We start from the raw sequence: 25,155 nt of genomic DNA, 5'->3' as shown, positions 1-25,155 counted from the left end.
TTTGTCCATTTTCAAATGTTTATTGTGGTATTAATGTTATAGCAAAGAACCATTGACAAGATTTTAAAGATATCCCATTAATATTTAATGTAATTATTTGTATGGTTAGATTTAGATATACCATTTTACTATTTGGTTTCTGTTTTCCAGTACCTTTTAGTTTCTCCTTTTCTTCATCCTGTTGATTTATTTAAATAATTTATTTGGAATTCTATTTTAAATTGTCTATATCATCTACATAAAATTATTTATTGATTCTTTAGCTCTTGTATATTTTAAATGATTGTTCTAGAGATTACAATAAGCATATTTAAATTTGAAAACTAGAGTTAATATTATAACATGTGATTTAAAATGTCAAAATTTCATCAACATATAGGTCTAATAAATCATAAACTCTCATTACCACATACACACACACACACACACACACACACACACACACACTTTATGCTAGAGTTAGAAAACCTTTTGTGTAATGGACCAGATAATAAATATTCTAGTCTTTACAGGCTACAATCTGTTTCCATATTTTGTTTTGCCAATTTGTTTTTGTTTTTGTTTTTGTTTTTTTCTTTTTCTTTTTAGGGCCACATGCATGGCATATGGAAGTTCCCAGGCTAAGTGTCCAATTGGAACTACAGCTGATGGCCTATGCCAAAGCCACAGCAACTCAGGATCTGAGCTGCAGCTGTGACTTAACCACAGCTCATAGCAACCCTGGATCCTTAACCACTGAATGAGGCCAGGGATTGAACCCACATCCTGATGGTTCATTAATGGCTGAGCCATGAAAGGAACTCTTGATAATTTATTTAAAATGTAGAAAACCATGTGAGCCTTGAGGGTTACACATAAAGAGACTATAGATTTTGCCCCATGGCCTGTAGTTTACAGATCCTTGCTTTATGAAGAGTATGTGTGCATCTTATAAGTTATAAAAAATTCTACATTTTGCTTTAAAATGTATATAAATTTTAAAGAAAGAGAAAATAATTATTTATATTTACCCAAATGTTTAACATTTCCCATGCCTGTTGTTCCCTTTTGAATACACAGATTTCCAACTCATAACATATCTCAGAGATGCCTTGACAAAACATTTGCCTTTTTATGCACATTGACTATGTGATCGCTAAAGAATTCTGTGTTTTCCTATATTTTAAATGTGGTCTTTTATCTTTATTCTTACGGTATATCTTGGCTGAATATAGCATTCAGATGTATTTATTTAGATTTTACTTTCAGCACTCTAAAGATGCTGTTCACCTATCTTTGGAAATCATGTTTTTTTTTTCTGATGAAAATCAACAGTGATTTGAAGCATTGGTTCTATTTGTATAAATCAGCATTTTATGCTGGTTATTCTCCAGATTTTCTCTTTAGTTTGGCTTTTACTCTTTTAACAGTGGTATAGCTAAAAATGATTATCTTAATGTTAATTCTTGTTTGGAATTTCCTGATTTATCTAATCAGATCACAAATTACACACTTTAAATGAAGAGAAATCCAGAACTCCTTCAGAAATAAGATTAAAATAGCATGAATGTTATATACTGTCACTTCCTCTTAACTATCCCTAAACAGACCTACAGCAATTGAACAGGGTAATTGTGCCCATGGGAAGGAAAAAGTATTAGACACCATCCTTGGATAATACCAATTATTGGGAAATCAGAACATCAGAAGTCCATAAAAGTCAGAGGGTCAGATGATGAAAGAAGATCTGACATAATTTTCTTCATGATAAGATTGTAAAGACTAAACTCCTACCTCCTTCAGGCATTTCTGTTGTGACTCAGTGGGTTAAGCATCCAATGTTGTCTCTGTGAGGATTCAAGTTTGAGCCTTGGCCTCACTCAGTGGATTAAGGATCAGGTGTTTCAGAAAGCTGTGGCATAGTTCATAGATATAGCTCAGATTCAGTGTTGTGGCTGTTGCATAGGCTACAGCTCCAACTCTAATTGATCTCTTGATCCAGGAAATTCCATGTGCCACAAGTATGCCTGTATTAAAAAAAAAAAAAAGCATGTGTCGTCTGCATATGTATTCTTAAGACCTGGAATAATGAACACAATGGCTCACTGACACAGCAAGTAAAGCCTGTTTTGGGTGAAAAAGACAAACTCAAAAGCAAAACCAAATCCTGAGGGAATCACACATACTAGAGTCAACATCAGCACTTTAAAGTGTTAGCAATGGTGACTTTTTTTTGCATTCCCATTTAATACTCTATCTTGGCTGATACAAAAGATAAATACCTCTTAGAGGAACACAGTAGAATATTTTCAGTTTAATCATATCATTACTCCAATGCAGTTATTCTTCCAGATATGCTCTTATAATAGAAACAAATCAATTTAGTTGGCAAGTAGCTATTGACATGACAAATACTTTTTCTCAATTACAATAGGATAAAATGGTACAATAAGATTGCTCTTACCCCACAAATCCAACAATGAAATGTTATCCCTTGTTTCAGAATTACCCACCCTCCACATTGGGCTATGACCACCCTTTAAATCATCATTTTTTTAAAGTTAGAGGGAAAATGCCTTTATAAGTGGATAAATTAGAAAAATTTTCCCCCTGGGAAGAACAATTAGAAAATTCTGTTTCATGAGAAGAGAGAGGCAAGTTTCATAAAATATGTAATTTTAAGCACCTTCTTATAATCAAATGCAGAGGCAATTCCAGAGCACAAAGCTGAGTGGGGAGACTGCAGACTGGATTTTAATTTACCTTCATTCCCTTAGATCAGTGGCTTTGGCAGTACACAAACTGTGCATCCATATGTGACAGACCAAATTCTTTAATGTAACTCAGACCTCAGGAATATCAACACTTCTCTGGTCAACAAAATAATCCACTGTATGATGATGTTATATTTATGAACTGGATTATAGAAAATAGTAAGTGTCCTAGATGCCTTAGTAACATATACAAGTATTCACTCAAAGGTTGAGAGATAAAGCTCATAAAAATACAGAAAGCTCTCATCTCAGTTAATTTTCTGATTGGCCAAAGATCTGGAACATGCCACAGTCATATTCTAAAGGGGTTAGTCAAAATGCTATAACCTCATGCTCTCAATCACTAATAAAGAGGCATACTGATTGATTTTAGAAGGAATAAATCACATTTTAGGAGAATGCTCCAACCCATTTCCTGAATCATTCCTAAAGTAACCAGTTCCTTGTGGAGCCTCATGCCAGCAAATGCTCTTTAGCTTATTAAGACTGTACCTCCTCCACTTTGCACTTGTAATTCTAATGTTTCTCAAATACTCTGTGTAAATATATGCTCAATTTGGAACACATTCTTAATAATGAAGTTGATAGAATGTGTAATGGATATATTACATATTTTAATGAATGCTCCCTGTATTTACACTCTCTCTTTCAATTGTTTATGTATTTTGGTGAATATTTTTATTGTCCTATACTTTTTAGAATTTAAGAACTTAAAGAGGAATACACATGATCTAGAAATTCTAGATCTAAACTACATGTAGTACCTAACAAAAATTGTGTGTGTTCCCTTGAAGAATGTGTGAGTGAATTTTTAGTTGTAAAAGAGATAGTTGCATTGTGTAAAGCAGAAATAATTGTATGTGGGGGGTTCAAAGTAAAAAAAAAGAATTTATATAGATGTTAGCTAAAATGATATGCACTTATTTTTTATCTATGTGTCCCAAGATGGGTGAAAGTTAAGACACAGTATCCCAAATCTATTTTTAATACATCTTACAGAAGGTACAGCTTTTCCAAATATCAAAACTGTGGCCAACTATGTGTTTTCCCTCAAGAATTTAAATATCACAAATATGTGTTAGATTGAAAATCCCTTTGACACAGAAACAAGTGTCCAGGGTTATAGAGTCCTGTGCAATAACAGAAATCCAAATGATAGCATCCTAAGTATATGACCACTGCTATGGATATTGTACTCGGCTCTTTTGTTCCTAGAAAACATAGTTTCCAGATATAACAATACTTGACAAAATATTAAAAGAAATATTAAAGGCAGTTTTAATCAGGAACATAGGGACAAATAGAAACACACTTTAATTAATCTAAGTAGAAAAGAAATTCAGTGGATCTATATCATTACCCTTGCCACACTTTTCTAAAAAGTAGAATGTTTTCATTTTCAAAATATATACATTAAATTTATAAGCTTTGGCTTATATCAATAATACCTCAAATAATTCTTTAAAAAGCATTTGGAGTTCCCTTTGTGCCTCAGTGGGTTAAGAATATGACTAATATCCATGAGGATGTGCATTCAATCTCTGGACTCACTCAATTGGTTAAGGATCTGATGTTGCTGCAATATCTTAAATTGAAAGTTATGGAGATAAGATTAGAAAGAAATATTTTTTTTGGTTGAGATTTATGTATTGTACTTAATGATTTGCTCCTTCCAACAAATAATTACCCAATTCTTTTGAAAAGAAATCCCTTAGAGTGTTTATAGTATCTCATGAATAAATAGTGTTCATTCTTAATCTAGCCTTGAATTACACTATGGTGTAAATGAACTTATTGCAAATAATTGTAACTGCTTCAAGTTCCTGTCAGAACACTGTCAAGACACATTTGTCAAATCTTCCCAGGTAATTGGTAAACAGAAAAAGGTAATTATATTTGGGACAATCTGAAAGTGAATACATGACAAGTCTATTCAGAGGGTAAAGTGCTCTAAAATGCTTTGTAAATCTTTCTACTGAATTCCATGTTACACAAGGCATGAGTCAACATGACAAACTTCAGTCTACAACATATAACTTCAGAGAGAAAAAAATTGCTAATTAAACAAAGGGGAACTGTTAAAGTCACCACAGGAAATGGTTCTTTGTTGAAATACTGTATTTTCAGAAAGACAGGTAATTTATAAAGAGCCTGCTGCTTTTATTTCTGAAAATCCTGAAGTTAACTGAATATGTGATTTTTTTTTTAGTACCTAAGAAATGATAGCAGTCAAGAGGAGCACAATACTCCTCACAAAGTTCACAAAAATGCTATTCAGTTTGGGGCTCAAAAACTCTGAATCAAGTTTTGATACCACAATAAATGTTTAAATTTGGTAACTGACTGAATAGGAATGCTTAAAGCCAAGTTCATTGTGAGGAATTTTTGCACCCAGAATGAATCACTTGTTTATCCCATATTCTACTTATCATCATACATACTGCTTATCATCCATATTCCCCTGCTCTAGGAGTTTCATGAAGTTTAAACATTTTGAAAAAGAGTTCTGATTTGGAGCCTTTGGATGCCTATGATCCATAAATACCCTGGATGTTTATATGAATTGTGTGTGTGCGTGTGTGAATGTGTGTGAATGTGTGTAAATGTGAATGTGTCTGTGCTCAAATACCCAGAGAAAGAACTCATCAATCTCATCTTTTTTTCCATGCAGTCATGATCACCAAAATCTAAGAAATATGTCCAGGTTCAAAGCTACTCATTTTTAAAAAATCTTTAAGGATAGTTAATAAATAACAATAATTATAGCATCATTTTCAAATATATTTCCATACAATAATTATAGTGTTTCTCCCAGTTTTCCTGTCAAGTTAGTCATATTTGTATGTGATACCTTAGAGGTGACATGTTAATAAATGCCAAACTAATTTTGTATGAAAGTATTATTTTGTTCTAGGGAGGGAAGAAGTCATAAAATTTCTGTCTGTGTGTATAAATCTTTGTGTATATTCATGCTTGTGTGGGGGGCAGTGTTTGTGTACCCACACTTATGAGTGTTCCTTTTAGGAGTAGTCCCAGCTTGGATTTATGAGAGAAGGGAAATTACATTAACTATGGATATGAAAATCGAGCTTCTTAATGCTAGTTAAGAGCTACTGTCTTCTCCCTTGTATCTACTGCTAATTGCTGCTATCTCTCTGTCTCTCATTTTCTATATCACATAGAAAAAAAATATATATAACACATATGTACAAAATATTTTGTAAAGTGATCTAATTTTCTGTATTGTAGGGGTTTATTTTGTTGGGCTAAAAGGCCTTGCTATGATGTTTGTCTATGTTAGCTGTAATATATATGCTGGTCTTTCTAAGGTAGATAATTAAAAGATAAGACAACTTTATTGTTCTTAAATTTGAAAATACACCCATTTTAGACACTATTTTTATGATTTTTAGAAAATTCAAACATGCTTTGCTATAGCTAAATTAAAATAATCTCCCTGATATACTTAAAATAAAAAAAAAACACTCTATACGTTTCTGATTCTTGTTTCACAGACATTATTTACATTTATAAATTTCTTAGTCCCTAGAAATATAAATTTAAGTGCATTTTAGGTATTCTGATTGAAATAATTTATCATGTGTCTGAAATATAAAATATCATACACGTTTCATATATTCAAGTTTACAAGGTCTGTCAGGCAATTAACATTTTGCCTCATTAAAGGCAACTACTTTTCCTTTGTGTGAAAGACAGCTGTCAAATTTCCAACTTTTTTTTAATAATAGAGACATGCCTAGTTTATATAATGGCCTCTATCATAACTATACCCAAGTAGGAATTATTTACTGCAATCTCTCAGCGTTAGTGGAGTTGGGAAGAAACCTCCTATATGGGTGATATTTGGAGGATCTCTTTCTTTAAACTATTTTTTAAAGTTACATCACAGATTTTTAAAGACCAATGAATTGATTGCATTTTGTTCCATGGCCCTTATTAAACTTGAATATAAAACCAACAACTGGTAGGCCCTCGCTATGGCTAAGTGATAGTGACACAGATTTAAACAAAAGCAAAATTATGATAATAATAGAATTAATGATCATAATAGAGTTAATAATAATAATTTTCTATATAGTTCTTTTCATACAGCAGCACATTTAAAATTTTTATACACATTAACTTATTACTCTTCATGATGTCATTATACTATTAATAGATTCATTTTATAGATTATAAACCTGAGACACATAAGGGTTAAATAATGTCCAAGTTCATGTAGCTGAAAAATGGAATAGCTAATGATTCAAATTGAAGTCCTCTTCATTGAGTGTCCATTTTCTAATCACTGTGTTAAGCCAATTCCAAGAAAATCACAGTGTCCTGCAAATTTACGCTTTCTCAGAGACAGAAAAATTCACATTCCAAGTGTAATGTGGTCTTATAAGCTGAATGGTTTAATAAATGCAGAGCAAGAAAAGCCAGTATTTTTGTAGGAGGTGAGTGTGAAACCCTTTTAGGTTTTTGTTAGATCATAAATAAAAAAGACATCAGTAACAGTAAAAAGCAAGAAGGATAATATAAGCAAACCTGGGAGATATAGATAGTTGTGAAATGATAAATGCCATTATCTTCTTGAGGATATTTCAAATATTCAAAGTAAAAAAATATATAAATGTCTGTATAATGAGCTAAAATACTTTCATAGGGTTTTAGATTCCTTACATTTATTTCCATCATGCTATTAATCTACATTTTTAAATAAACTTTTTAATGTTGTAGAATAGTTTTGGATTGAAAGAAAAATTGTGAAGATAGTACTGAGTTCCCATATAAACTACATCCAATTTCTACTTTTATCATTATCATACTTCATTATGTATATTTTTTCCAATTAGTGAACCAATATTGATACATTGTTGTTAAATAAAGTCCATACTTTATTCATACTTTCTCAGTATCTATCAAATGTACATTTTCAGTTCCAGTATCCCATCCAGGATATCATATTAAATTTAGTTATCAATAAATCAATAAACACATAAATTTGTTATCATATTTACTGGCTCCTCTTAGCTATGACAATTTTTCAAATTTTCCTTGATTTTCATTGTCTTTACACTTGGGAAAAGTACTGGTCAGGTATTTTTCAGAACATATTTCGATTGAGATCTTCCTAGTTTTTCTCAAGAATAGGCTAAGGTTATGTGTCTGGGGGAGGAAGACTGCAGAGGTAAACTGCCATTCTCATCACATCATATAAAGGAAACATACTATCAATAAACTCATAACTGCTGATGTTAATCACCTAGCTGAGGTGGTGTTTGTCAGAGTTCTCCACTATACAGTTACACTTTTGTTCCATACTGTACTTTTTAGAAATAGCATCCTCTACTTTGGAAAGAAGTTACTAGGTACCACTCCACTCACACCAAAAGTGGAGATTCATATCCTATACTCTCGTTGCCACTGGAGTATCTAGTTAAATTTGTAATTCTTCGCTATGGGAGATTTGTCTATTTTCCCTCATGTATTAATTTATTCAATACTTTATTCATAGGATATTTAATGTACCCTTAGTGTTTTAATCCAAAGATCTTTATGGTATTTATCATTCACATGGTCTCAGCTTTGGCCATTGGGAACTGTTTCAGTTGACTCTTGGTCACTTTAATGTGTAACCCTTACTGAGTATTTTTTCAGTTGTTGGTTTTGTAATTGGATTTGTTTTTGCTTGTTTTTGTGTGTTAGTTTCTCACTTCATCATTTTGGTCTCAATGTATGGTTTATTTATTTATTTGTTTTATAAAATTATTTTTCCATTATAGCTGGAATGGAAAATGGAATTGCCAAAGCAATTCTGAGGAACAAAAGCAAGCAGGAGGCATAACTCTCCCAGATTTATGGGACCCAGTTACACATACATGTACACATATTTTTTCTCATGTTATTATCTCCATCATAGGTGATCAGACATAACTCCAAGTGCTACAGAGCGGAAGCTCATTGTTAATCCATTCCAAAAGCAAGAGTCTGCATCTATTAACACCAAGCACCCCATCCATTCCACTCCCTCCCCCTCCCCCGGGCAACCACAAGTCTATTGTCCAAATCCATGATTTTCTTTTCTGTGGAAAGGTTCATTTCTGCCATATAGTAGATTCCAGATATAAGTGATACCATATGGTATTTGTCTTTCTCTTTCTGACTTACTTCACTCATTATGAGAGTCTCCAGTTTCATCCATGTTGCTGCAAATAGCAATATTTTGTTCTGTATTAGGGCTGAGTAGTATTATGTTGTGTATATATACCACACCTTCATAATCCAATCATCTGTTGATGGACATTTGGGTTGTTTCCATGTCTTGGCTATTGTGAAGAGTGCTGCGATGAACATGCATGTGCATCTGTATTTTTGAGGAAAGTTTTATCTGGATATATGCCCAAGAGTGGGATTGCTGGGTCATATGGTACTACTATGTATAGATTTCTTAGGTACCTCCATACTATTCTCCACAGTGGTTGTACCAGTTTATATTCCCACCAAAATTGCAGGAGGGTTCCCTTTTCTCCACACTCCCTCCAGTATTTGTTACTTCTGAACATATTTATATATAAAAATATATTTTTTTTATTTTCCTACTGTACAGCAAGGGGATCAAGTTATCCTTACATGTATACATTACAATTACATTTTTTTCCCCACCCTTTGTTCTGTTGCAACATGAGTATCTAGACAAAGTTCTCAATGCTACTCAGCAGGATCTCCTTGTAAATCTATTCTAAGTTGTGTCTGAGAAGCCCAAGCTCCCGATCCCTCCCACTCCCTCCCCCTCCCATCAGGCAGCCACAAGTCTGTTTTCCAAGTCCATGATTTTCTTTTCTGAGGAGATGTTCATTTGTGCTGGATATTAGATTCCAGTTATAAGTGATATCATATGGTATTTGTCTTTGTCTTTCTGGCTCATTTCACTCAGTATGAGAGTCTCTAGTTCCATCCATGTTGCTGCAAATGGCATTATGTCATTCTTTTTTATGGCTGAGTAATACTGCATTGTGTATATATACCATTCTGACTGGTGTGAGATTGTATCTCATGGTAGTTTTCATTTGTATTTCTCTAATAATCAGGGATGTTGAGCATTTTTTCAAGTGCTTGTTGGCCATATATATATATATATATATATATATATATATATATATATATATATATTCCTTGGAGAAATGTCTATTCAGGTCTTTTGCCCATTTTTCAATTTGCTTTGTTAGATTTTCTGCTGTTGAGTTGTACAAGTTGTTTGTATATTTTAGAGATTAAGCCCTTGTAAGTTGAATCAGTTAAAACTATTTTCTCCCATTATGTAAGTTGTATGTTTTCTTTTTGATTTCCCTTGCTGTGCAAAAGCTTGTCAGTTTACTTACATCCCATTGGTTTATTCTTGCTCTTATTTCTGTTCCTTTGGGAGAATGACCTGAGAAGACATTTGTAATATTGCAGTAAGAGAATATATTGCCTATATTCTCTCCCAGGAGTTTGATGGAGTCTTGTCTTATGTTTAAATCTTTCAGCCTTTTTGAGTTTATTGTTGTGCATGGTGTGAGGGTGTGTTCTACTCTCATTGATTTGCATGCAGCTGTCCAGGTTTCCAAGCAATACTTGCTGAAAAGGCTCTCTTTTTCCCATTTTATAGTCTTGCCTCCTTTGTCAAAAATTAATGAATTGACCATAGGTGTCTGGGTTTATGTCTGGATTCTCTATTCTGTTCCATTGGTCTATCTGTCTGTTTTGGTAACTGTACCACACTGTCTTGATGACTGTGGCTTTGTCATATTGCCTGAAGTCTGGGAGAGTTATGCCTCCTGCTTGGTTTTGGTTCCTCAGGATTTCTTTGGCAATTCTGGGTCTTTTGTGGTTCCATATAAATTTTTGGATTGTTTGTTTTAGTTCTGTGAAAAATGTCATGGGTGATTTGATAGGGATTGCATTGAATGTATAGATTGCTTTGAGAGGTATGGCCATTTTTCAATATTGATTTTCCAACCCAAGGACATGGAATATGTTTCCATTTCCTAAAATCATCTTTAATTTCCTTGATTAATATTTTATAGTTCTCAGCATATGTCTCTCACCCCCTGGTCAGGTGTATTCCAAGGTATTTGAATTTTGGTGGTGCAATTTTAAAAGGAATTTTATTTTTGTATTTTTTTCTGATATTTCCTTGTTAGTATACAGGAACATGACTGATTTCTGAACATTAATCTTATATCCTGCTACTTTGCTGAAATTGTTGATCAGTTCAAGTAGTCTTTGAGATGAGTCCTTGGGGTTTTCTACATATAGTGTCATGTCACCTGCATACAGTGACAGTTTTAACTCTTCTGTTCCTATTTGGATGCCTTTTATTTCATCTGTTTGTCTAATTGCTGTGGCTAGAACTTCCAATACAATGTTGAATAATACTGGTAAGAGTCGGCATCCTTGTCTTGTTCCAGATTTTGGCAGGAAGCCTTTCACTTTTCTTTATTGAGCATTATATTTGCTGTGGGTTTGTCATAAATGTCTTTTATTATGTGAAGATATGTTACCTCTATACCCCCATTGGTAAGAGTTTTTAATCATAAATGGATGTGGGACATAATCAAATTATTTTCTACATCTATTAGGATGATCATGTGGTATTTGACTTTGTTTTTGTTAATGGTGTGTGATGTTGATTGATTTGTGTAGTTTGAACCATCCTTGTGAACCTGGGATGAATCCCACTTTGTCATGGTATATGATCTTTATATATTATTGGATTCATTTGGCTAAAATTGTGTTAAGAATTTTTGCCTCTCTATTCATCAAAGCTATTGGCCTATAGTGTTCTTTTTCGTGGTATATTTGCCTAGTTTTGGTATTAGGGTGATGGTGGCATCATAGAATGTCTTTGGAAGTGTTCCTTCTTCATCAATACTTCAAAGAAGTTTAGGGAGGATGGGTGTAAGTTCCACTTTGTATGCTTGGCAAAATTTGCCTCTGAAGCCAACTAGATCTGGACTTTTTTTTGTAGGAATGTCTTAATGACATATTCAATTTCATTTCTGGTGATCAGTCTGTTCAGCTGTTCTATTTCTTCTTGATTCAGTTTTTGTCAGGTTGTAAGGCTCTAAAAAGTTGTCCATTTCTTACAAGTTGTCCAATTTCTTGGCATATAACTGTTGATAGTATTCTTTCATGTTTTTTTTTTATTTCTGTATTATCCATTGTGACTTCTCCTTTTTCATTTCTTATGTGGTTTATTTGTTTTCTGTTTTTTTTTTCCTCTCCTCTTCTTGTTGATTCTGGCCTGAGGTTCGTCAATTTTGATTATATTTTTAAGAATCAACTCTTCATTTTATTGATTTCATCTATTGTTTTTGGAATCTCAATTTGATTTATTTCCTTTTTGATCTTTATGACGTCCTTCTTTCTGCTGATGTTATGTTTGAAAAATGGGCAAAAACCTGAATAGACATTTCTCCAAGGAATATATACAGATGGCCACCAAACACATGAAAAGATGCTCAAAATCCCTGATTATTAGAGAAATGAAAATCAAAACTACCATGAGATACCACCTCACACCATTCAGAATGGCCATCATTCTGTCATAAGTCTATAAATAAATACTGTAGGGGGTGTGGAGAAAAAGAAACCCTCCTGCACTGTCGGTGCAAATGTAAGCTGGTACAAACACTATGGAGAACAGTATGGAAGTGTCATAAAACTATACATAGAACTACCATATAACCCAGAATCCCACTCTTGGGCATATGTCTGGACAAAATTTCCCTTAAAAAAGACACATGAACCCACATGTTCATTGCAGCACTCTTCGCAATAACCAAGACATGGAAACAACCAAAATGTTCATTGATGGATGATTGGATTAGGAAGATGTGGTATATATACACAATGGAATACTACTCTATGTATTGCCATTTGCAGCAGCATGGATGGAACTGGAGACTCTCATACTGAGTGAAGTAAGTCAGAAAGAGAAAGAGAAATACCACATGATATCACATATCTGGAATCTAATATATGGCACAAATGAACATTTCCACAGAAAAGAAACTCAAGGATATTGAAAATGAACTTGTGATTGCCAAGGAGGAGGCAGGGATGGTTTGAGAATTTGGGGTTAGTAGATGCAAATTTTGCCTTTGGAATGGATTATCAATGATATCCTTCTGTGTAGCACTGGGAACTATGTCCAGTATCATAATGGATCATGATAATGTGAGAAAAAAAATGTATACATGTATGTGTAACTGAGTCACTATGCTATACAGTAGAAAATTGACAGAACATTGTAAACCAGCTATAGGAGAAAAAATTTTAAAAATATTATATAAAACATAAAGATAAGGAGGAAATTGATAAAGTGGAAATTCCAAAAGCCATAACAAATAATAAAACTAAGAGCTGATACTTTAAAAGGGTAAATAAAATTAACAATTTTCTGGCCATACTCATCAAGAATGGTGAAAAATAACTCAAATTAACAAAAGAGATGAAAAAGGAGAAATCCTGATGGATACTTCAGAAATACAGAAAAGCATAAGAGAATACTATGAATAATTACATGCCAAAAACTTTGATGACCTCAAAGAAATTGACATCTTTCTAGATACATACATCTTGAAAAAACTGAGTCAAGAAGAAATAGATAAGTTGAACAGACCATTCATTAGAAATGAAATTAAATAGGTAAGAAAAATGCCCCTTTAAAACAGGACCAGATGGATTCACAGGTGAATTCCACAAAACATAACAAGAATGTACCCATACATCTAAAATTTTTCCAAAAATTTTAAGAAGAAGGAAAACTCCCAGATGCTATATAAAGCCACCATCATTCTAATACCAAAATCAGACAAGGCTATGACAAAAAAAAATATTTATGCCAAGGTCTTGATGTGTATAGATGCACATATTCTCAACAACATTTTAGCCAAATGAAACCAACAATATATAGAAACAATCATACACTATGACCAATTGGGATTCATCCAAGTTCACAAGGATAGTTCAACAGTCACAAATCAATCAATGTCATACATCAACATACATACATATTAAAAAAGTAAAAAAAAAAATCATCTCAATAAATGCATCAAAAGCATTTAACTATATCCAACATCTATTCATGATAAAAGCTCCTACAAAAGTGGGTATAGAGGCAAGATATCTCATCATTATAAAACCCATTTATGACAAATCCACAGCAAATATAGTACTCAACAGAGAAAAGCCAAAAGCCTTCCTGCTAAAATCTGGAAAAAGACAAGGAAACCCACTCTCACAATTTTATTCAAGATATTACTGGAAGTCCTAGACACAGCAATCACAAAAACAAAAACAATATCCAAATTGGAAGAGAAAAGGTATTATTGTCACTCTGTATGGATGATATGATAATATGCATAGAAAAACTAAAAATTCCACACAAAAACTATTAGAATGATCAATGAATTCTGAAGAGTAATGGAATAAAATATTAACATCCAGAGATATTTTGCATTTCTTTATACACATTGAAATATTAGAAAATGAATATAAAAATTTATTACTTTAATATCTACCACAAAAACTTAAATACATAGGAATAAACCTAAGGAGGTGAAAGATATATATATATCTTGATAACTATAAATTATATATTGATAACTATAAATCATTAGTCAAGGAAATCAAAGATTCAAAGAAATGGATAGTCCATGCTCTTGGACTGGAAGAATTAATATTGCTAAAATGGCCATACTACTCAAAGCAATCTACAGATTCAATGAAATCCCTATCAAATTACCCATGACATTTTTCACAGAACTAGAACAAACTATCCAAAAATATATATTGAACCATATAGACCCAGAATTGGCAAAGCAATTCTGAAGAACAAAAACCAAGCAAGAGGCATAACTCTCTTTGACTTCAGACAATATCACAAAGCTTCAGTAATCAAGACAGTGTGGTTCTGGTACCAAAACAGACATACAGATATTTTGAGCAGAATAGAGAAACCAGAAATAAACCCTGACACCTATAGTCAATTAACCTTCAACAAAGGAGGCAAGAATATAAAATTGAAAAAGCCAGTCTCTTCAGCCAGTGGTGATGGCAAAACTGGATAGCTGCATGTAAAACAATGAAAGTAGAACACTACCTCACACAATTCACAAAAATAAATCTGAGATGGCTTAAAGACTTAAATGTAAAACAAGATACCATAAAACTCCTAGAAGAGAACACAGGCAGAACATTCTCTGAATCAACCATATAAATATCATCTTAGGACAGTCTCCTAAGACAACAGAAATATAAAGAAAAATATACCAGTGGGACCTAATCACACTTTAAACCTTTTGCAGAGCAAAGGAAACCATAAGAAAAGACAAATTATGGAATGGGGGAAAACAGTTTCAAAAGATCAACTGACAAAGGCTTAATCTCTAAAGATTATATATTTTAATCTCTAAAATCTATAAACAATTTATAAAACTAAACAGCAAAATAAACCAACAACCCAAGTGAAAAATTGGTAGAAGACCTGAATAGGTAGCTCTCTTCTCATACAGAGATGGCTAACAGAAACTTGAAAAAATGCTCAACATCATTAATTATTAGAGAAATGCAAATTAAAACTACTATGAGGTACATCCTCACACCAGTCAGAATGGTCATCATTAACAAGTCAACAGATAGCAAATGCTGGAGAGGGTATGGAGGAATTGTATCCTCCTACATTGTTGGTGGGAATGTATATTGGTACAACCACTACAGAAAACAGTATGGATGTACCTCAGAAAACTAAATATAGAACTACCATACCACCCACCTTCCCACACTTGAGCATATATATAGAAAAAAACTTTGATTGAAACAGATACTTGCACTCATATGTTCATTACAGCCCTATTCACAATATCCAAGACATGGAGACAACTTAAATGTCCAGATAAATGGATTAAGAAGACGTGGTATATATACACAATGGAATATTACTCAGCCATTAAAAAAGAAAAAATATTTTCATTTGCAGAAACATGAATGAAATTAGAGACACTCATACTAAATGAAGTAAATTTGAAAAATAAAGACAAGTACCATATAATATTAGTTATATCTGGAACCTAATATACTGCACAAATAAACCTTTCTACAAAAAAGAACTTCATAGACTTGGACAACAGACTTGTAGTTCCTGAGGGGGAGGTGGAGGGAGTGGCATAGGACTGGAAGTTTGGGCTTAATGGATGCAAACTATTGCATTTGGAGGGCATAAACAATGAGATCATGCTTTGTAGCACAGGAAACTATATTTAATCACTTGTGATGCAGTGTGGTGTAGAATAATGTGAGGAAAAGAATGTATATATATGTATGACTGGGTGAATTTCCTGTCTAGAGTAAAATGTAAATCAACCATAATTGAAAAAAAATTTTAAAAATCTTAAAAAGAAGAAAATAAAACTAACATAAAACTACCATATGGCCCAGAAATCCCACTCCTGAGCATATATCCAGACAAAACCTTCAGTGACATAGATACATGCACCCCTTTGTTCATTGCAGCACTATTAAAAATAGCTAAGACGTGGAAAGAACCTAAATGCTTATTGACAGATTAATGGATTAAGAAATTGTGGTACATATACACAATGGAATACTACTCACCCATAAAGATGAACAAAATAATGCCATATGCAGCAACATGGATGGAAATAGAGACTCTCATATTAAATTAACTCATAAAAAGAAAGATAAATACAATATGATATCACTTGTATTGGGAATCCACTAAGCGGCACAAATAAACCTATCTACAGAAAATAAGCTAACCCATGGACTTGGAAAACAGACTTGTGGTTGCCAAGAGGGAGGGGGCAAGATTGGGATGGACTGGAAGTTTTGGTTTAGTAGAGGCAAACTATTGTATTTCAAGTGGATATTCAATGAGAGCCTTCTGTATAACACAGGCAACCTATATCTAGTCATTTTTTATGGAAATGATGGAAATTAATGTGATCAAAAAGTATATGTATATATACATATATGAATGTATGACTGGGTGACTTTATGTACAGCAGAAATTAACAGAACATTGTGAATCAAGTATAATGGAGAAAAACTAAAAATCTTTAAAAAAATAAAGAATGGAGCAGTCATGCATTCTTCTTTCTTTGGAGGAATCTTAGTCATTGAAGCTGGCATAAAGAGATCTCACTGTGATCCTTGTGGCTGTTTTCTGAGTTATTGCCTGGAATAACAGTATTTGTGAAAAGGGAATATTGACCAGAGATTTAAACAAACTAGGAAAGTTCCTGAAAAATACTATATGCTAATAATCTTTAACCCTTAGGCAGTTGTGCTCAGGGTGCCTAATCTTTAGTTTACAGGTGGTAGTGATTAGGGTGCAAATGAGGGAGAATCACAAGGAAGGGCTACAAGCTGTTCAATTTTGAAGTATTCATTTCTAAAAGAAGCATAAGTGGTACAAGTGTGTTCTCTTAAATATATAAGATGCCTATGTCATTATATGTATCCCTTGAGAGGGAACAGAGATCCTGCCCCAAGGCTATACTTTTGTTTCTTAGCTATTTCTCCTTGTATTTGTACCCCCTTCCTTCCATGATGAGCAACTGTCTGAACCTGCCCCTTGGAACTCAGAAGAGGCCATGGAGGCTGAATAAGACCCATTTCCTAAAAACAAAAAATGGGGGACACAGAAAGTCTTTTATTTCCAGGAATTCCATAGGCCCCTGTTGGTTACAATACTTACAAGTAGCCTATCAGGATATTAGGCAATTTGGATGTAGTCAAAATGTATAGGAAATATAATGATGTGTTTTTTGTCTATTTTCATTTTTGTATGCTTTACAAGGAGTTATTTATAACAGTGTTCTCTGAAGTTCCCATCATGGTGCAGTGGAAATGAATCTGACTATGAACCATGAGGATGCAAGTTAAATCCCTGGTCTCACTCAGTTGGTTAAGGATCCAGTGTTGCTGTGAGCTGTGATGTAGGTCACAGATAAGATGCATGTGGCCACAGCTCTGATTAGACCTCTAGCCTGGGATCCTCCATATGCCTTGGGTGTGGCCCTAAAAATACAAAAGACAAAAAAAATAATAATAGGGTTCTCCATATAAAAATAAATCTCAACTCATTTGGAAATAATAAAAAAAGGAGTTGGCTCTATAGAAGACTTTCCTGAGCATCTATCAATACCTGCATTATTTCAACTAATAGCACTTACCAAGCGTCACAACCTGGGAATACAAAAATAAAAAGAAGAGAAGCTCTCTTTTTATCTGCTTGAAATCTTGAAAAGAGCAAGTATCTAAATAGCCACTACAACATTTTTTATAATGATGATGACTAAACTTTATATGGGATTTAAATTTCTTTGAAGAAAATAAGAAAGCTTATTAAAGGTGATAATTAATTTGAGAATGAAAGAATGAGTTATTGTGATTGGTAGAAAAATCAAGAAAAATCAAAAGCTTTAGCAAATGAAAAGGGATAGCAACATTGGCTTGCCATGGTATAAACATGGAAATTTAAGGAAATGGAAATGGTGGAAAAGGAAATTAAGTGATACTAAATCATGGAATCCTCTTGTCATATCAAATATTTCATATTTGCTTTTTAGGAAATTAAGAGTATATTCAGACTAGAGACTGAAACAACAAAATATTAAACTGATAAAACTATAAAATATAACCGGTTAAGTTATAGGATGTGAGAGTTTTTAAAAAGGAGTTGAAAAACATAAGAGGTTACTGCAGGATTCAAAGTAAAATACTGCAAGTTTAATAGAAAATGTGTGAAAATAAATGAAAAGAAAAGCTGTTAAACTTGCTATAGCAAGATAGTTAACCATTATCACTTGTAGTTGGCAGACACTCAAAAGATAGATAACAAGTGAAAAACTGTTATAGTGAAAAAAATGGAAGGCTTCCAGATTTGCTCTATTAGAAATCATTGGTCTGGGGAAACTGGAGGCACACTAACATGTGTGAAGAAGTGGGGGGACCTTTGTGATTGTGTTGAAGACAATGGCCTTCTCTGGTAGGTCCTAAATTGGAAAAAGGGGCAAGAGTAGGGTAGTTTACAAGCCCTGGCCATCGGTTTGTTGCTCAGTTCAATTTGACTTCCTGGACTGGTTGCTGAAGAAACTTGTCATTTAGATTTCTGGATTGGTTAGTGCAGAGAATATGGTCAGAGTTCTATTTTTCAGATGGTCTGTCTCTTGTTATTTTTGTATATTCATCCTTCCAAGTGGGTAAATATAAATGTAGACTGCATAAATGCATTGTTTGACCATGGATTGTATATGAATTTGAGGAAGGACAGCCAGAACAAGAAGGAGTAAGGACAGATATTTATTGAATAATGCTACTTGTCAAGCATTTGGCTGACATATGCTATATGCTCACCTCTTAATCCTTACCTTAAGTCTGAAGGTAAGTATACATGACCAAAGCAGGCTATTCTCAGGAGAAGGGAAATCATGGAAGTGATTCATAGATAATTATTTTCTAACCATACATGTAAATGCAGCATTAAAAATATATACATATATTATTTTGAAAATAAAATTCAGCTATAATTTTTGCCACTGCCTTATGGAAATTAATACTTTAGAATCAAGCTCAAGGTAACTGTCCTCAACAAATTTAAGGACAGTTAATAGGAAGGAAGGATGATAAAATTTCTTTCTTTCCATTTGTTTTCTTTTACTTAAAAAATATCTTTGGACTTTCTATACTAGAGCTTGGTGGAATGCACTGGGTTTCATTCTTTATAAAAGACTATTCCTCATTCCCTAAGCTCAAAGTAGAATTAGACAAGGCAATAAATAAAAATACACTAGAATCCCTTAGAACAACAGGTAGACCTATCTTCACTGCATGAATAATTGCTCGCATTGTCAGAGGAACTTACATATTATATTGACTATGGGGGAAATTTCCTAGATATGCTTAGTAACAGATTTTGAAAATGAATAAACCCAGTCAAATTTTGGATAAAACTCTAAAAGTAGTAGGAATTTTATACCCATCCTATTTTGATCATCAACTTTTGAATGTATAATTAATCTTCCCACAGCTTAGTCATTAAGATTTGTTTTGAAAAACCTACAATGCATAGCATATTAAGTCAAGATCTGAAGTATAATGCAGAGTTCTTGTCCTTAAGAAACATAGAGCACAATACAAGAGGTGGAGACAGTTATCTGGAAATGCACTATATTTATAGAAAAGCATCAATAATGATACAGGAAAAAGCAAAAATACCGGTTAAATGGTAGAGAAATTAGTTGTTGGATTTCATAGGTGATAGATATGAAAATATCACAGATATTTTGTTAGGGTTTATATTAAACTGTAGATACCTTTGGAAGTCATGAACATTTTAACAGTATTAATTTGTCCAATACACATAAGAACATGATTGAAATTTCCATTTCTTTGAATTATTTTCAAATTGCTTCATCAATGTTTTATTATTCTCTGAGTATAGAAGTTTCACCTACTTGATTAAGTTAATCCCTAGATATTATTAATGTACAGAGAAGAAAAAGATTTCTTACATTAATCTTTTGTCTTGCAACTTTACCAAATTCAGGTCTTGGTTCTAATGGTTTTATGGAGAAGACTTCAGGTCTTCACTGCAGCTATTATTATTTTTTCCCTTCCAATTTGGATGCTTTTTAATTTCCTTTTCTTGTCTGATTTCTTTGTCTATGACTTCCAATATTATGTCAAATAAAAGTGGCAAGAGGGGGTTTCTTGGTGGCACAGTAGGTTAAGGATTCAGCATCATCATTGCTGTGACCTAGGTTTCATCCTTGGCTCAGGAACTTCCACATGCCATGTGTGTAGTTAAAAAAAAAAAAAGTGGCAAGCGTTGTCATCCTTGTTCTTGTTGCTGATTTTAGAAGACTTTTATATTTTCACTGTTGAGTATTTTATTAGCTGTGGTATTGTCATAAATAGCCTTTGTAATATGTTTTTTCTACAACAAATATTTGGGAGCAGAAGCCCTAAGAATCAGGTCCAAGTTCTGTCTGTTATATTTAAATTTTGCTATCTCCTCTCTCAACACTGGCACCATCACCCCAGAGGGCATCAGTGCTGGAGCACTAGGGTCTGATGTGGGTACTTGGCATGGTTCTAGAAACAGGCAGCTATAGTCCAGCAAGAGTGTGAGACATGGGGTGGTGCTGATGTGTTGTCTTTGTAAGTGCCAGTAATGGCTGCCCCACTTTGTTCAGGTGACACTTCAGGTCTTAGTTGCCTCTATGTCTCACAGCCATGTCTTTACCCCAGAACAAGACTGCATTTTGAAACAATTGGTGCTAAAGCCTTCACTTGGTTTGGGCAGGAATATCATGGGAATCCAGCCAGCTACTGGACCCTCTCAGTCCTGATTCTCAAACAAACTAGAATGCATATGCTCCTTATGAGCAGACTCAAGGCTTCCAGATTCAGGCTTTTCCTGTTAGTACCACTAACTCTCCAGACAGGTTGGTTCATCTTTCCTGTGTATGACACCAGGGCTGAGATCCAACATATGGCTTGAGAAACACACTGGCCAAAGAGGGTGTCCATTCATACAATACTTTTTCCTGTGAGTCCCCTCCAAGGGGCATGGGTCCTTCTCTTCACTTTCTACATGGTTGCATAGAATCTTATAGCCTTGGTTGTTTAAGAGTATTTCTGCCAGGCTCCAGTTAGTTTTCTGCGAAAATTTCTATACAGAAATGTGTATTTTTGATGTGTTCATGGAGGTATGTAAAGTCCAGGTCCTACTTCACCATCTTGATCTTCCTCTGTATCTTTTATTTTCTTCTGCCCATGTTTCATTTTAGTTTGTTGTTGTTGTTATTGTTTAGTTGTGTGTGCTGTTTGTATATTTTGAAAATTAAGACCTTGCTCGTTGCATTGTTTGCAAGTATTTTCTGTAGATTGTCTTTTTTCTCAGTTATTTTTAAATTTCCTTTTTGACTTCCTAATTGACCCATTGGATTTTTAGTAGTATGATGTTTAGTCTGTATGTTTTTTTCCTGCTTGTTGTCTTTTGTTTTTCATTTCTATTTGTGTGGTTGATTTCTAGTTTCATGCTGTAATGGTAAAAGATGCTTGATTTAATTTCTATACTCTTAATTTTGTTGAGGTTTACTTTGTGTCCTAGTCTGTGGTCAATCCTTGGTAATGTTTCATGGGCAATTGAAAAGAATGTGTATTCTGGTTATTTGGATGTAAGGTCTTGAAAATATCAACTAAGTTTAATTGTTGTATTGTATCATTTAGAATCGTTGTTGCCTTATTGACTTTCTGTCAAGAAGATCTGTCGATCTATGTGTTGGGGCTGTTAAATTCAAGGATGCCCACTCTCAGCACCATTACTAAACATACTATTGGAAGTCCTAGCCACAGCAATCAGACAAACAGAAGAAATAAAAGGCATCCAAATCGGAAGAGAAAAACTAAAACTGTCACTGTATGCAGATGACATGATAATACATATATAGAAAACCCTAAGGACTCAACCCAAAAACTACTTGAACTGATCAACAAATTCAGCAAAGTAGCAGGATATAAGATTAACATTCAGAAATCAGTCACATTTCTGTATACTAACAATGAAATATTAGAAAAGGAATACAGAAATACAATACCTTTTAAAATTACACCCCAAAAAATCATACCTGGAAATACACCTGACCAAGGAGGTAAAGGACTTATATGCCAAGAACTATAAAACTGTAATCAAGGAAGTTAAAGAGGATGTGAAGAAATGGAAATATATTCCATGCTCCTCGATTGGATAAAGTCTCCTGCTATTATTGATTATTCCCACTGATTTCTCCCTTTATGTTTGTTAGTATTTGTTTTCTGTTTTTGAGTGTTCCTATATGTTGATGAGTATAAAATCCTCTCTTATATTGATACTTTATTATTATATAGCTGTTCTTCTTTATCTTTTGTTACAGCCTTTGTTTTAAACTCTATATTGTCTCAAGACTGCAATCCCTTCTTTATTGTCACCTTGGTTTGCATGAAATATATTTTTCCATCACCTCATTTTCATTCTGTCTTTGTCCTAGTGGAGCTCTCATTGGCTCTTTTTTTTTTTCTTTTTAGGGCCACACCCACAGGTATATATACTCATTGCATTTTTTTTTTCTGATGCACCACCTTGGGAACTCCTCTTTTTTTTTCATCCAGTCTGCCAGTGTGTGTCCTTTTATTGGAGCATTTAGTCCATTGACATTTAAGGTAATTACTGATTATTGGCCTGTTTTGTTCCTGTAGGAAATCAACTGTTAGCCTTATGGGTGTTCCCTTATAATCAGGTTTTTTTTTTTTTCTCTCTTCCTGCATTTAGAATCCCCTCATTATATTTAACTTCACCCACTTTTATTATAATATGTCTTGTGTATGTCTCTTTGGCTTCAACTTGATTGAACCTCCTCTACTCCATATATCTGGCTATATATTTCTTTCCCTAGGTTTGGAATTTTTCAGTCACATTTTTTTTCAAATATATTTTCAATCCCCTTTTCTCTTTCTTCTCCTTCTGAGACCCATATTATGTGCAGATTGGCATGGTTTATATCATCCCAATGGTCTCTTATGTCACTTCTTTTAAATTTGGCTTTCTATATGCTATTCTGATTGGGTTATTTCCATTAATTTATCTTCCAGATCACTTATTTGTTCTTTTGTATTATTCATTCTGTTATTCGTTACTTTTATCTCAGCTTTCTTCCTGGCAAATGCATTTTCTAATTTTTTTAGATCCTCCTTATAGTTTCTCATTCCTTTTTTGACAGTAAGCTGCATTTATACAAATAGCCTTGTTAATTACTTCAGTATTTTTATTACCTCATTTTGAACTCATTGTCCATTACACTGAAGAAATCTGTTTCATTGTTTGTAGTTTCAAGGGAATTCTCTTGGTCTTCATCTTGGTTTTGGTCTTGGAAGGAGGTTACTCTTCTTCACTTTACTTATATTTCCCTTACTCTGAGTTTAGGAAAAATAATTATGTACTGTATTCTTGAAGGCTGTTTATATGAAGGAGCATCTCTGTGTAGCTTGTGTGGGTTTAATATTTTTGGTACAAGGGCTGCTTTTAGTTTATATGCTTGCTGCCTCTTTCCTCAGCTTGTGCTGGCCAATTTCCCCTTGCTAGGAAATGTGCAGTGTTGGAAGCCCTTGTGCTCACCAGGGGCTCATGCTGAGTGAGGTAAATGGTTGTTGTCTGCTTACAGTTCTTTCAGCTGAAACAGCATCCTATGCCCACCTCTGTAACCCATGATGGGTCTGTACTTTGCACTCATCCCTGACATTCTGTAGGCAGTATACTCTTGCCTGACAGTTTAGAGGGAAAAAAACTCCTATTGTGATCCATCTGCTCTCCTTGTGCATCCCCTTGCCTCTCTGGTGGTCCCAAAATTCTTCCATGTGCACCATCTGTTGCCACACTCCATGTCTTTCAGCTGTTTTCATGCAGCCTACTCCAGTCTTCTCAAAGGTTCTGATCTCTCTAGCCTGAGCTTCATCAACCAGCCTCTGCCTGCACTGATAGATGAGGATATCAGACTGAGGAGTGAAGGGTAATGGTATTGACCATTTGTGGGGGTCATGTCCAGTCATCCTTATGCAAAATTTTCAATGTGATCTCCTCCAGTGCTACAAATCCCCCTCAATCTAGGCTGATATTCCCAGGAGAAAGGGAATTTCACAGGGTGGGGGAACTTTTGCACCTACAAACTCCCTCCATGGAGCCCAATTCCTCTACCTCTCCCTCACTTTTTTATTCTTTTTTTTTTTCTTCCTTCCTACTCAGTTATTCACAGTTTCCTTATCATTTGAAAGGAGAAAAATCTTCTGACACATTTTGGTTGATATTCTGGGAAAAATCATCCCACTTGAAGGTGTATTTTTTTACCCAAATGAATTTATCACATCTGTAGTTGTATAATGATCATAACAATCCGATTTCACAGGATTTCCATCCCACAGCCCAAGTACATTCCCTCAAGCCCAAACTGTCTCCTCCAGAGACCATAAGTTTTTCAGTGTCTGTGAATCAGCATCTGTTCTGCAAGAAAGTTCAGTCTGTCCTTTTTTCAGATTCCACATGTCAGTGAAAGCATTTGATGTTGCTGCCTCATTGTATGGCTGACTTCACTTAGCACGATCATGTCTAGGTCCATCCGTGTTGAAAAAAAAAAATGCTGGTATTTCATTCCTTTTAATGGCTGACTAATATTCTATTGTGTATATGCAGTACATCTTGATCCACTCCTCTGTTGATGGACATTTAGGTTGTTTCCATGTCTTGGATATTGTAACTAGTTCTGCAATGAACATTGGTGTACATGTGTCTTTG

Source organism: Phacochoerus africanus, chromosome 14 (genome assembly GCF_016906955.1).
Source record: "Phacochoerus africanus isolate WHEZ1 chromosome 14, ROS_Pafr_v1, whole genome shotgun sequence".
Classification (NCBI taxonomy): Eukaryota; Metazoa; Chordata; class Mammalia; order Artiodactyla; family Suidae; genus Phacochoerus; species Phacochoerus africanus.
This window is presented reverse-complemented; position numbering follows the sequence as displayed.